Raw genomic sequence first — 11,835 nt, 5'->3', positions numbered from 1 at the left:
GAAGAGAAAGAAATGAACAAACTCTTCCATATAAAGATGCAGGTCAATAAGACAAAGATTGATGCTTTGTTTGACTCAGGATGGCAGGCAAATCTCATTGCAACAGAGTTGGTCAAGAAGTTAGGGCTAGAAGTTCATGATCATCCAAACCCATATCCATTGGGATGTAGGTTTTAACCCTGTACAGAAATTACCTGCATACGAATTCTAAATCACAGAAAAATAAACAATGCGAGAGCATAACACATAAAACACATATACACAGAGATTTTCCCCTGGATCCCAAAACCGAGACTGCCAACTTGATTTTTCATTATATTCCTTTCAATGTTACAATACATATTTATACATGCCGAAGCATCCAATACCATGGACCAAAAACTATCGCGTCCAAAACCATGGACCGAAAACCATAGGTAGGTTCGCCCAACCTAATATAGGGTCCAAAAAGATTTTCCCGGGGTGCTGCCCCGAACCCCGTAGAGGGGGGCTACCCACCCCCCTCAAAACCCCCGGACAGGGGGGGCTGCCGCCCCCCCTGTGACCCTCCCGTTGCGCAATCGGCGCAACGAAGGGGGGGCTCTAACCCCCCGGTTCACTACGTGGGTTAGTCGTGGAAAGAATATAACACAACCCAACAATCTCCCACTTGTTGTTTTCTTTCCACAGGGGGCCACAGGAGAGCTTAGTCATTTTTCCAGCCCTGAAATGCCCATTGTTTCTCTACACCAAGAGAACTTCTCAGAGCTCACAGATTTTGTCAATGCATCTGCAGTATTCTTCAAAGTGTCCACCTTTACCAACAACACATTTTTGTCTTCTATCATATCCCTCACAAAGTGATACTGAACATCTATGTGCTTTGTCTTTGAATGATAAGCAGGGTTCTTTGCCAAGAAAATTGCACTTTTGCTGTCACAGTCTATTCTTATAGCTCCCTGTACTAACCCCATACTTGAATACAATCTCTGCAACCAACCTGCTTCCTTGCTTGCATGAGTGGTTGCCATGTATTCTGCCTCTGTAGTTGATAGTGCCACTACAGATTGTTTCTTACTCATCCAACTGACTGCACCTCCAAATAGGTTAAACACATACCCACTTGTAGATATTCTCTGATCCAGATCTCCAACCCAGTCTGCATCAACAAAGCCATGAATATCCAACACTTTGTCCAATCCTGGTCTTCCTTGGTAGCACAAACCATAATCACTAGTGCCACGCAAATACCTGAAAACTCGCTTCACTGCTGTCCAGTGCTCCTTCCCTGGTTTTGACATAAACCTGCTCAATACTCCCACTGCATGTGCAATGTCTGGTCTAGTACAGACCATTGCATATATCAGGCTACCGACTGCACTCGCATATGGAACACGGGACATGTCCTCTTCCTCTTCTTGTGTCTTGGGACACTGTTCAGCAGATAACCTCACACCTACAGGAATAGGAACCTTCACCGATTTACTATCCTGCATATTAAACCTCTGCAGTATTGTCTCGACATACTTCCTTTGGTTTAACCAGAGCTTCCTCTTTGCCCGATCTCTTTTAATTTCCATGCCCAAAATATAGTTAACAACACCAAGATCTTTCATGTCGAATTTGGAGGACAATTGGGTCTTCAAATCCTGGATAATTTCTTTCTCATTTCCAACCAGCAACATATCATCCACATACAAGACCAGATAAATAACACGGTCACCAATTAATTTAAAATACACACAGTGATCTGCTTTGCTTTTGGTGAAGCCAAGTCCCCGTATAAATGTATCAAATTTCTGATACCACATCCTTGGTGACTGTTTTAACCCATACAAAGACTTCTTTAACTTGCATACCAGTTCTTTCTTACCCTTCACCGCAAAGCCTTCAAGTTGCTTCATGTAGATTTCCTCTTCCAAATCCCCGTGAAGAAATGTTGTCTTCACATCCATCTGTTCTACCTCAAAATCAAAAGCAGCAGCAACAGATAAAAGTAACCTAATAGAAGTTACCTTGGCAACAGGAGAAAAAATATCACCAAAATCAATTCCCGGCACCTGGGAATAACCTTTTGCTACCAACCGAGCTTTGTATTTCTCCACCTTCCCTTCTGCATTTGTCTTCCTTTTGAACACCCATTTGCTGCCAATGGGTTTCCTTCCAGCCACAACTCCACCAGATCCCAAGCCTCATTTTTGTGCAAAGATGCCATTTCATCAACCATGGCCTCTTTCCAGAGTTTTCCATCCTCTGAATCTACTGCTTCCTTCACAGTTCTGGGATCATCATCAGTAACAGACAAAGCAAAATTTGAACAGAAAGCAGAAGGACTATACCTTTCTGGCTGCCTTCTTTCTCGAACTAATCTTCTCACAGCCGGAGTTTGTGGCTCTTCATCTTCTGATTCTTCTTTGTTGTAGAGTCTGATTCTTCCTCCTTTAGCTCAAACTCTATCTTCTCAGGTTCCTTTGGTTGGACTTCATGTTTAATAACATCTTTTACCTCTCTGAACACCACATCTCGGTTGTACACAACCTTCCGTGTGACTGGATTCCAAAGCTTATAACCCTTTAAACCATCCTTATACCCAATAAAGATGCACTTCTCAGATTTACTATCCAACTTGGTTCGTTTCTCCTTTGGAACATGTACATATGCATCACATCCAAATACCCTCAGATGTGAAAGAGAGGGTTTCTTACCAGTCCATACTTCTTGTGGAGTCTTATCCTCCAACGATGATGAAGGTGACCTGTTGACCAAGTAACATGCAGTATCCACCGCCTCTGCCCAATATTCCTATCCTAACCCGGCACCACTGAGCATGCTTCTTGCCCTTTCCATCAACGTCTTGTTCATTCTTTCTGCGACTCCATTTTGCTGAGGTGTATATGGAGTAGTCTTTTGTCGTGCTATACCACACTTCTTACAGAATTCTTCAAATTCCTTGCTGCAAAACTCTCCACCATTATCTGTTCTCAACACCTTTATCTTCTTCTCTGTCTGATTTTCCACCAGAGCCTTAAATTCTTTAAACCTGTCAAAGACTTCAGATTTCTTCTTAAGGAAATATATCCATGTATTCCTTGAGAAGTCATCTATAAATGATACATAGTACACAGACTTACCCAGTGATGGAACCTTCACAGGTCCAAACACATCACTGTGCACAAGCTCTAATATCTGTTTCGCCCTCTTAGCACCAGAGGGGAAACTCACCCGATTCTGCTTCCCATATACACAATTTTCACAGAAATCAAAATCCAGAGAGCTATTACTCATACCTTCTACCATACCTTTACCATGAAGTATTCGAAGGCCCTTCTCTCCAATATGTCCAAGCCTTTGATGCCACAGCATGGTCTTCTCTCCAGATACCACTAGATTTTCAGCTCCACTTTCAGGAACCACAGAACTGTTGCACCCATCAACAACAGTGCTACCTTGCAGCTTGTACAGAGTTCCAGTCTGAACTCCCCGCATCAATACCAGTGCTCCTCGAACCATCTTGCAGGTATCCTTCTCGAACACTGTTTTTACACCTGCATCATCCAACTTGCTTACAGAAATTAGATTTCTGGCGAATGTAGGAATATGCAGAACACCCGGAAGTGTTCTAACCCTTCCACCTTGCAACTTCAACTTTACTTTTCCTCGACCAATGATTCTAGCCTTCCTATCATCTCCTAAGAAGACATCGCCACCATCGTATTTCTCATACTCGCAGAACCACTCTCTATGGGGAGTGAAGTGAAAGGATGCACCTGAGTCAATCAACCATGCCTCATGATCTACATGTGTACTTGAAGAAGCCAAGTACACATCCCCACCTTCATCTGAGGTGGTTTTCGCCTCTGTAGAAGGAGCATCATCAGATCCCTTTCCTTTATCAGGAGCTTTAGATTTACAGTCCCTTTTGAAGTGCCCTTCCTTTTCGCATTTCCAGCACACCACCTTTATAGGTTTTCCTGGAGATTTAGATCTCCCTCTAGATTTAGATCTCCCACTCGATGACTTATTTTTGTTTCTATTCTGGGACCGTCCTCGTACAGACAAGGCATCACCATTCTGGCTCTCCATATTTTTCCGTCTCATCTCCTCCGTCAGCAAGGCTGAGACTATTTCATCAAACTGCAAAGCAGTTGCATTGCTACCTATTGCAATAACCAGACTATCCCACGAATCTGGTAGAGAACACAACAAACTGATGCACTTATCTTCATCTGAAATTTTAATATCAACAGACGCTAACTGACTTACCACAGTATTAAATGTGTTCAGATGCTCTGTCACCGAGTCTCCATCTTTCATCCTCAGGTTATACAGATTTTTCCGCAGGAACAGTTTATTCACCAGAGACTTAGATTGGTACAAAGTCCCTAACTTGTCCCACAAAGCCTTCGCCGTAGCTTCCCCTGATACATTCAACAATACTGAATCTGAGACACACAATCGTATTGTGCTCTTTGCCTTCCGATCCAACTTCTTCCATTCTTCATCAGTCACTCCCGTTGGTTTAGTACCTGGATCTACCACGATCCACTGATCTTTATCCACCAACAGATCTTCCATCTTGAGTTTCCACAACTCAAAACTCTGACCATTGAACTTCTCGATCTCTATCTTTCCGCTGCTCGCCATCTTCTTTCACCACCATAATCGATCTCGCAGATCTCCCACTGAACAGGGTCTACCACAGGCCCGAGCGAAACCCCTCAGCAACAAAGGCATCCCCTTGAAGCCAAAACATCTCTGATACCAAATGTAGGTTTTAACCCTGTACAGAAATTACTTGCATACGAATTCTAAATCACAGAAAAATAAACAATGCGAGAGCATAACACATAAAACACATATACACAGAGATTTTCCCCTGGATCCCAAAACCGGGACTACCAGCTTGATTTTTCATTATATTCCTTTCAATGTTACAATACATATTTATACATGCCGAAGCATCCAATACCATGGACCGAAAACTATCGCGTCCAAAACCATGGACCGAAAACCATAGGTAGGTTCGAAAACTACATCCTTATTTACCCGCCCCCCTCAAACCCCCCGGACAGGGGGGCTCCCGCCCCCCCTGTGACCCCCCCGCTGCGCAATCGGCGCAATGAAGGGGGGGCTCCGCCCCCCCTCTAACCCCCTGGTTCACTACGTGGGTTAGTCGTGGAAAGAATATAACACAACCCAACATGGGATGGGTAAATAAGGATGTAGAGCTTAAGGTAACAAAACAACACAAAATTAGATTTGCTATCATTACTAATTTTATTGATGAAGTAGATATGGAAGTGGTTCCCCTTGATATTTGTGGAGTTGTGTTTGGGAGTCCATACATGTACATGCATGGTGCAATATTCATGAGGAGAGCTAACCAGTACTGGCTCATCAAGGATGGAAAATCGTTCATCATCAACGCGCACAAAGGCAAGTAAAAAATTTCACTAGTAAGTACCAACCAAGCCAAGAAATTTATCAATTCTAGCAAGAAGTATGTTTTATTGTTTTTAAGAGAAATTCAGTCTGAAGAGGAGTCAATAAGAGGCAAGGCATCCCTGGAGGGGTGTACTAAGAAGTAAAAACAACAATTGGAGGAGTTGTTACAGGCATACAAGGATGCGTTCCAAGAGCCTAATGGGTTACCACCTAAGAGAGAAGTGGAGCATGAGATCCAGCTATTATCAGAATCCCCATTTCCAAATATCGAGCTGTACAGGTAGTCCGTCATAGAAGCAAGTGAGGTGAAGAAACAGTTTCAGCAGTTGCTGGAACAAGGTGTCATTCGATCGAGTACTTCACAATGTGGATCACATATCATCATTGTGCCAAAGAAGGATGGGACTTGGCAGATGTCTATAGATTACAACGTTGAATAAAATCATGCTCAAGAATAGATACCCCCTTCCTAAGATAGACAATCTGCTAGGTCAGTGGTAGAAAAAATAAAAATAAAAAAAAAAATAAAAAAACATTTCACCAAGTTGGACTTGAAGCATGGATATCACTAGGTTCAAGTCAAAGAAGAAGATACACGAAAGACCACCTTTGAAACCAGGCAAGGTTTGTGAGAATGGTTAATGTTTCCATTTGGCCTATGTAATGCACCAACTACATTTAAGAGATTAATGAATGATATACTACACCTTTTTATAGATTCATTTGTTATTATCTATCTGGATGATATACCAGTCTATAGTGCTACCTGGGAGGAGCATATTTCACATTTGATGCAGGTGCTGGAAACATTGAAGAAGCACCAACTGCTAGCAAATATCAAGAAGTGTGAGTTTGCATAGTAGTCTCTGGTGTATATGGGGTATGTGATCTATGGAGGAGAGTTAAAGATATATCCTTCCTAGATGGAGGCCATCATGAAATGGTCAATGCCTACTAGTGTTTCTGAGGTCAAGAGTTTCTTTGGGGAAGCAAAGTACCTGAGGAAATTCATAGCCTCATTTTCAGTGGTAGCAGCACCGCTCCATGCCATAACAGCAAGTGGCAAGAGTTTCCAGTGGGGAAAAGGTCAACAAAGGGATTTTGATGAGTTAAAGAAGAAGATCAGTCAAGCATAAGTTTTGGCATTACTAAACTTGCAGTGAAATTTTAAAGTGGAGATAAATGCGAGTGGGTATGCTATGCGAGTTGTCTTGATGCAGGGAGGAAGGCCTGTATGTTACTATTCTGAAGTTTTTCATGGGGCAGTTCTTAACTACCCTACCTACAATAAGGATCTCTATGCCATGGTGCAAGCTGTGAAGAAGTGGAAGCACTACCTAATGGGAAAGGAGATAGTAACCCACATAGATCACTAGCTGTTACAGTACTTGCAGACCCAGAGTAAGCTACAACAAACTAGGCATTACAAGTGGAAGGGGTTTTTACAACAGTTACATTTGGTGATCAAGTATAAGAAGGGAAACACAAACAAGTTGGCCGATATTCTTTCAAGTCCACCCACATCAGAGATTACAACTTTGGGAACTCTTATGCACATGGAGCCATTCACCCATGATGTATATAGAGAGGCATATTCAGAAGATGATGACTTCAAGGAGGTGTATCAACAATTGCGGAGTCAGAGTCATGTGCACGATGGCGACTACACTGTTGACTACCATCTCTAGAACATGTTACTCTATAGGTTGGATAAGCTATGTGTTCCTAATGGTGAGTGTTTGCAGTTGATTAGAGAGGCTCACACCTCCAAGGTTGCAAGGCACTTTGTTGTAGGGAAGACTGTGACTAATTTGCAGAGGTATGCGTATTGGCCCAAGATGCAAGAGAAGGTAACTAGGTTGATAAGAGGATGCATGCTTTGTTGTACCAACAAGTGTAGCAATAGGAAACAAGGTTTGTATCATCCCTTACTTGTACCTACTCATCCTTGGGAAATATTTTCCATCGACTTTGTGGGAGTTTACCAACAACCAGGAAGGGACATGACTACCTGTTCATGGTAGTTGACAGGTTCAGCAAGATGTGTGTTCTGATGCCCTGTAAAAAGACCATCAGAGAACAAGGAGAAGGAAACTTGTTCTTTAGAAAGCTTTGGGTGCACTTTGGTATATCAAGGAGCATCATTTAAGGCAGGGACACAATATTTATCAATGCATTCTGGACTACATTGTGGGAGAATATGGACACACAGTTGAAGATATCTACGATATTACATCCACAGACAGATAGGTAAACAAAAGTAGTCAATAGGAATTTGGTGCAACTTCTGAGGGGATACAACCAGAAGCATCTGAAGACATGGGATGAAAATATGGTATATATACAACATTCTTATAATAGAGCACTCCACACTTCTTCTACAGGAAAATCCCTATTTGAGACTTATTTTGGATATTTTCCACCTTCATCTCTGTATATTGCATGTGGGCAACAAGGAAGAGTGAGGGAAGATCTTACAGGAGATGCTTTGAGGGCTGAAAAAATTATAGAGAAGATCGGGCATATCCATCTACAGGTACATGAAACACTGTAGAAGTTACAGGAGAAGTAGAAGGCGAGGCCTGATCAACATAGAACAAAGAAATCATTCAAGGCGGGAGACAAAGTATGGCTATAGTTGAACAAGGAGAGGTTGTAGGGGCTTGGTAAGAAAATCAAGGCTCTAAGGTATGTTCCCTTTGAGATACTGGAAAAGGTGGGTGATAATGCTTATCGACTCAATTTACAACCATATATGTGCATTTACTCAGTTGTGAATGTAGAGAATTTTAAACACTATGAGCCTTCCATGCTAGATCAAGAAGAGGAACATGTCCTATCTTATGTGGAGGATTTGGCACCAGACACTCAGGCAAAATTGACAAAAGATATAGTTTTTTAGAAGAGGTCTAGAACTACAAGACAAGGGTAACACGACCTTTGGCAAATTAGGTTGAAGGGACAACTTCTAGGCAAATCTAAATGGTACACCAGAGAGAAGGTGGAGGAAAATTTTCCTCACCTCATTTAGTAAAAGATTTTGGGGACCAAAAACCTCCCAAAATGGGGAGGTGTGATCCGAATTGGATCATTATATTATTTTTCATCCATCTCGATGCATTTGGAGTCGAAAAAGTGGATGAATCAGCTCATGGGACCATTTTTACTGGTAGGACCCAATTTGGCGAAACAAGATTTAAAACCCTCCTGGAACGTTTTGAGGCATCAAACGATGTTTTTTGAGGGTAAAAATTTGTCAATTGAGCATATCACCTTTTCATGCTATTCTACATATAGAGACCTTTCCAACGTCTCAAGAAGCACGCCAATCAGAGAGCGTATACAAAAGTTATGCCACTCATAAGTTGACCTTCTTGTTTTCACACCTATAGTTTGGGAGGATGCCGCACCATCCTCCATTATTCATGGAAAACGGGCTAGCCACATGTTTTTGATGTAAAAGACTCTAGAAGAGTCTATATTTTAACTCTAGTTAAGAGTTGATGTAGTCAAAATTAACCATTAGTAGGCTATCGGGCTGTGTTATAACTGGGCCACTAGGAGGGAGAGGCATTCCATTATTTCGAGAGCATTTTGTTCCTTAAATGAGAAAATATAGCCAAGAGAGATAGGAGATAGAGCACACAGAGAGGATTTGTGCATTGTAGCTGCCCATGGGCCACATACATTACTTCTTTGTACCTACAACCATATTTCCAGACAGAGGAAGAGAGAGAAGCGACCTCACCTTCTAGCTGGGTTTTCTCCCGAAATGGTTTCCCAAAGAGCATATCTTATGTCTTGTGTGTATGTGTGTGTGTTTATTTTGTCATTCTCTACTTTCCTACATGATTTATGTTCGCATGCATGCACTAATTACAGTTAAATCCACAGATCTTAAAGTTTATTAAACTATAATAGTGTAAAATTTCAGTATTTTAATATATTATTATCAGATCTGTTCTGAAAAATTGTCCAATGGAATATCCACGACAATTTACGGATCAATGGTGTGGTATACTTTGATTGTTGTCACTGATTTGCTGTATTCTTTAGTTTTACCAAGGTAAATGCGAAAGTTGCATAAATCCTCTTTAAAGTTAATTTTCTATTATTTTGTAAATTGCAAGTATAAGTACAATTTATGAAACAATAATTATATGAATTTAGGAAACCTATCGAAATTTCTTTCCCATTATTTTGTTCTTGTTACAATGAGTTTCTATCATAACAACATCACATTGCAAGGACATTTTTCATTGTCAAATTAAAGAGAAGAAACTTTTGTTTGAAAGTGGGATGGAAGAATGTGGCCTTTAGGTTACAAAGGAACTCAAAAATAGCTTCTTCTTTTTTTATTCACAAAGAAGAGATTTAATTAATACAAAAAACAAACATTACTAAACTCTTTATAAATTAAGAGATATAAAATCTCCAATGAATATAGCATCCATATCATGCTTTATGGAAGATGTAATGTGCTTCCATCTAATTAGTGTAGCATCTAAAGTATGCCCAACTTATAGGTTCATAATCCATTTGATCAATATAACATTCAGTATAACACCAAAAAAGGAAAAAATAATAATTTAAACTTTCAACTTTCCAAATGCCAATGAGCTTATTAGTGAAGGTATTTAAGCCCTCTAATATGTATTCATAGAATGTTGACTTTGTTTGCATCACAAAACATAACACAATGTTTTTCTATCTCGTCTATAAATTGAAAGCTTTGACCCTGAGGGCGAGAAATCATTACAAGCAAACAAAATTTAATGATTCCCTATCTCGTTTGGAAATTGAGAATTCTGATGTTGATGACAAAAAATAGTGCAATAAAACTGGGAATGACACTGTAACGACTTCATATTGTCCCATAAAATCTTCCCTATATCCAAAGTAGCGCCTCAAGAATTCCTTCACCTCTTGTTTCCCACCATCAACCATCGCCATTTCATTTGAAATATCCCCAAACTGAGATGCTACCAGTCCATGCAAAGGGGGAGCCAAATAATGCCATCTCCACCACACAGAAATCCGCTGCCACACTCTGAAAAACATAAACATGAGAGACTAACTTTATTAAGGACCTTCATCAAATGTAAGAAGACAGTAAATCTCATTGGATGTGTAATTATGAAGCCGTATAAAACCATTCAGATTGCAATGACACCCGTGGAGAGAAGTGAAGTTGTGCTTGCACTAGGAGCAAGACCTACTGTCAACATCCCGTAATATGTGGCGTAAAGGAGGGTGAAGAACATCATAAAAAATACCAACAGAATTTGTCCACTGTCTGCAGGAAGTAGATCAATGCATAAACCATTACTGTGTACACTACCGTTTGCCAAATATGTATGGTACTTTGATCAAAACTTGATCCACATAAATATTATTTCACTATTAGCTCAATGAGATAAATCTATCTTTGCAAGGAGAGAACCTCGTGGAACCAATTTTCACATGAGTTCTGCCATGCTGTTTCACATGTCCACCATTCCAAAGAGGTTTCGTGCAACGTATCAGAGCCTCTGGCTTTGATCGCGCAACTCGACTCTGGTTTGTATGGAGAATGCCCTCAACACGACATCTCATGAAGATCTTGTCGCCATGCTGGTCTGTCAAGCCAGAAAATCACAGAGGTTTCTCTGCCATGCCGTTTCACATGTCCACCATTCCAAAGAGGTTTCTTGCATAAGCTTTACTGCCTTTATTATCCTCTGAAACCCCTGAACGCTTCCATCCCAATGTATGACTTTCACAGTGCTGGAAGGTATAGAGTTCGAAGCGCACAAAACAAAATTGCCCATGGCTTCCCCTATTCCGTGCCTTTCTGCAGTTTTATGAATGATCTGCAACTGTATGCATGGGGTATAGGGAATTTATGAAGTATGCCTCCCTCCATTTGATATATAGGATAAAAGAATGTGAATGTAACAGTTGGCTACAACACAATTCTTGCTTGAATCATTTGCAATTGTATGCATGGGGTATAGGGAATTTATGAAGTACGCCTCCCTCCATTTGATATATAGGATAAAAGAATGTGAATGTAACAAATGGCTACAACACAATTCTCTCCTGAATCATTTTAAGTACGACATAAAATTGACATAATAAGAAACAAAAAATCATTTGTTTATGTGAAGTTGAGACCCACACGCATTCACTCACTTGTTGTAATCTCATCCATATATGCAAAAAAGTGAATGCATAATAGTTACAAGCCCAATAGTTACATCAGTAAGCTTCAACTACACAATAAAAGTATGGCTAACAATTGTCTTCTAGCTGTCAAAAAATCGTATGTTACAGAGAATTCACATGATTGTAGACTGTTAAAAGCATTCCCTACCCAATCACCATCATACTTTTATTTACTAATCTTCGTGTGCTGCACTTTTCTCACAC

This window comes from Pinus tabuliformis, chromosome 4_1, assembly GCF_031772625.1.
Source record: "Pinus tabuliformis cultivar Carrire ecotype Pingquan chromosome 4_1, CPIR1, whole genome shotgun sequence".
Lineage (NCBI taxonomy): Eukaryota > Viridiplantae > Streptophyta > Pinopsida > Pinales > Pinaceae > Pinus > Pinus tabuliformis.
Note: the sequence above shows the minus strand (reverse complement) of the source record.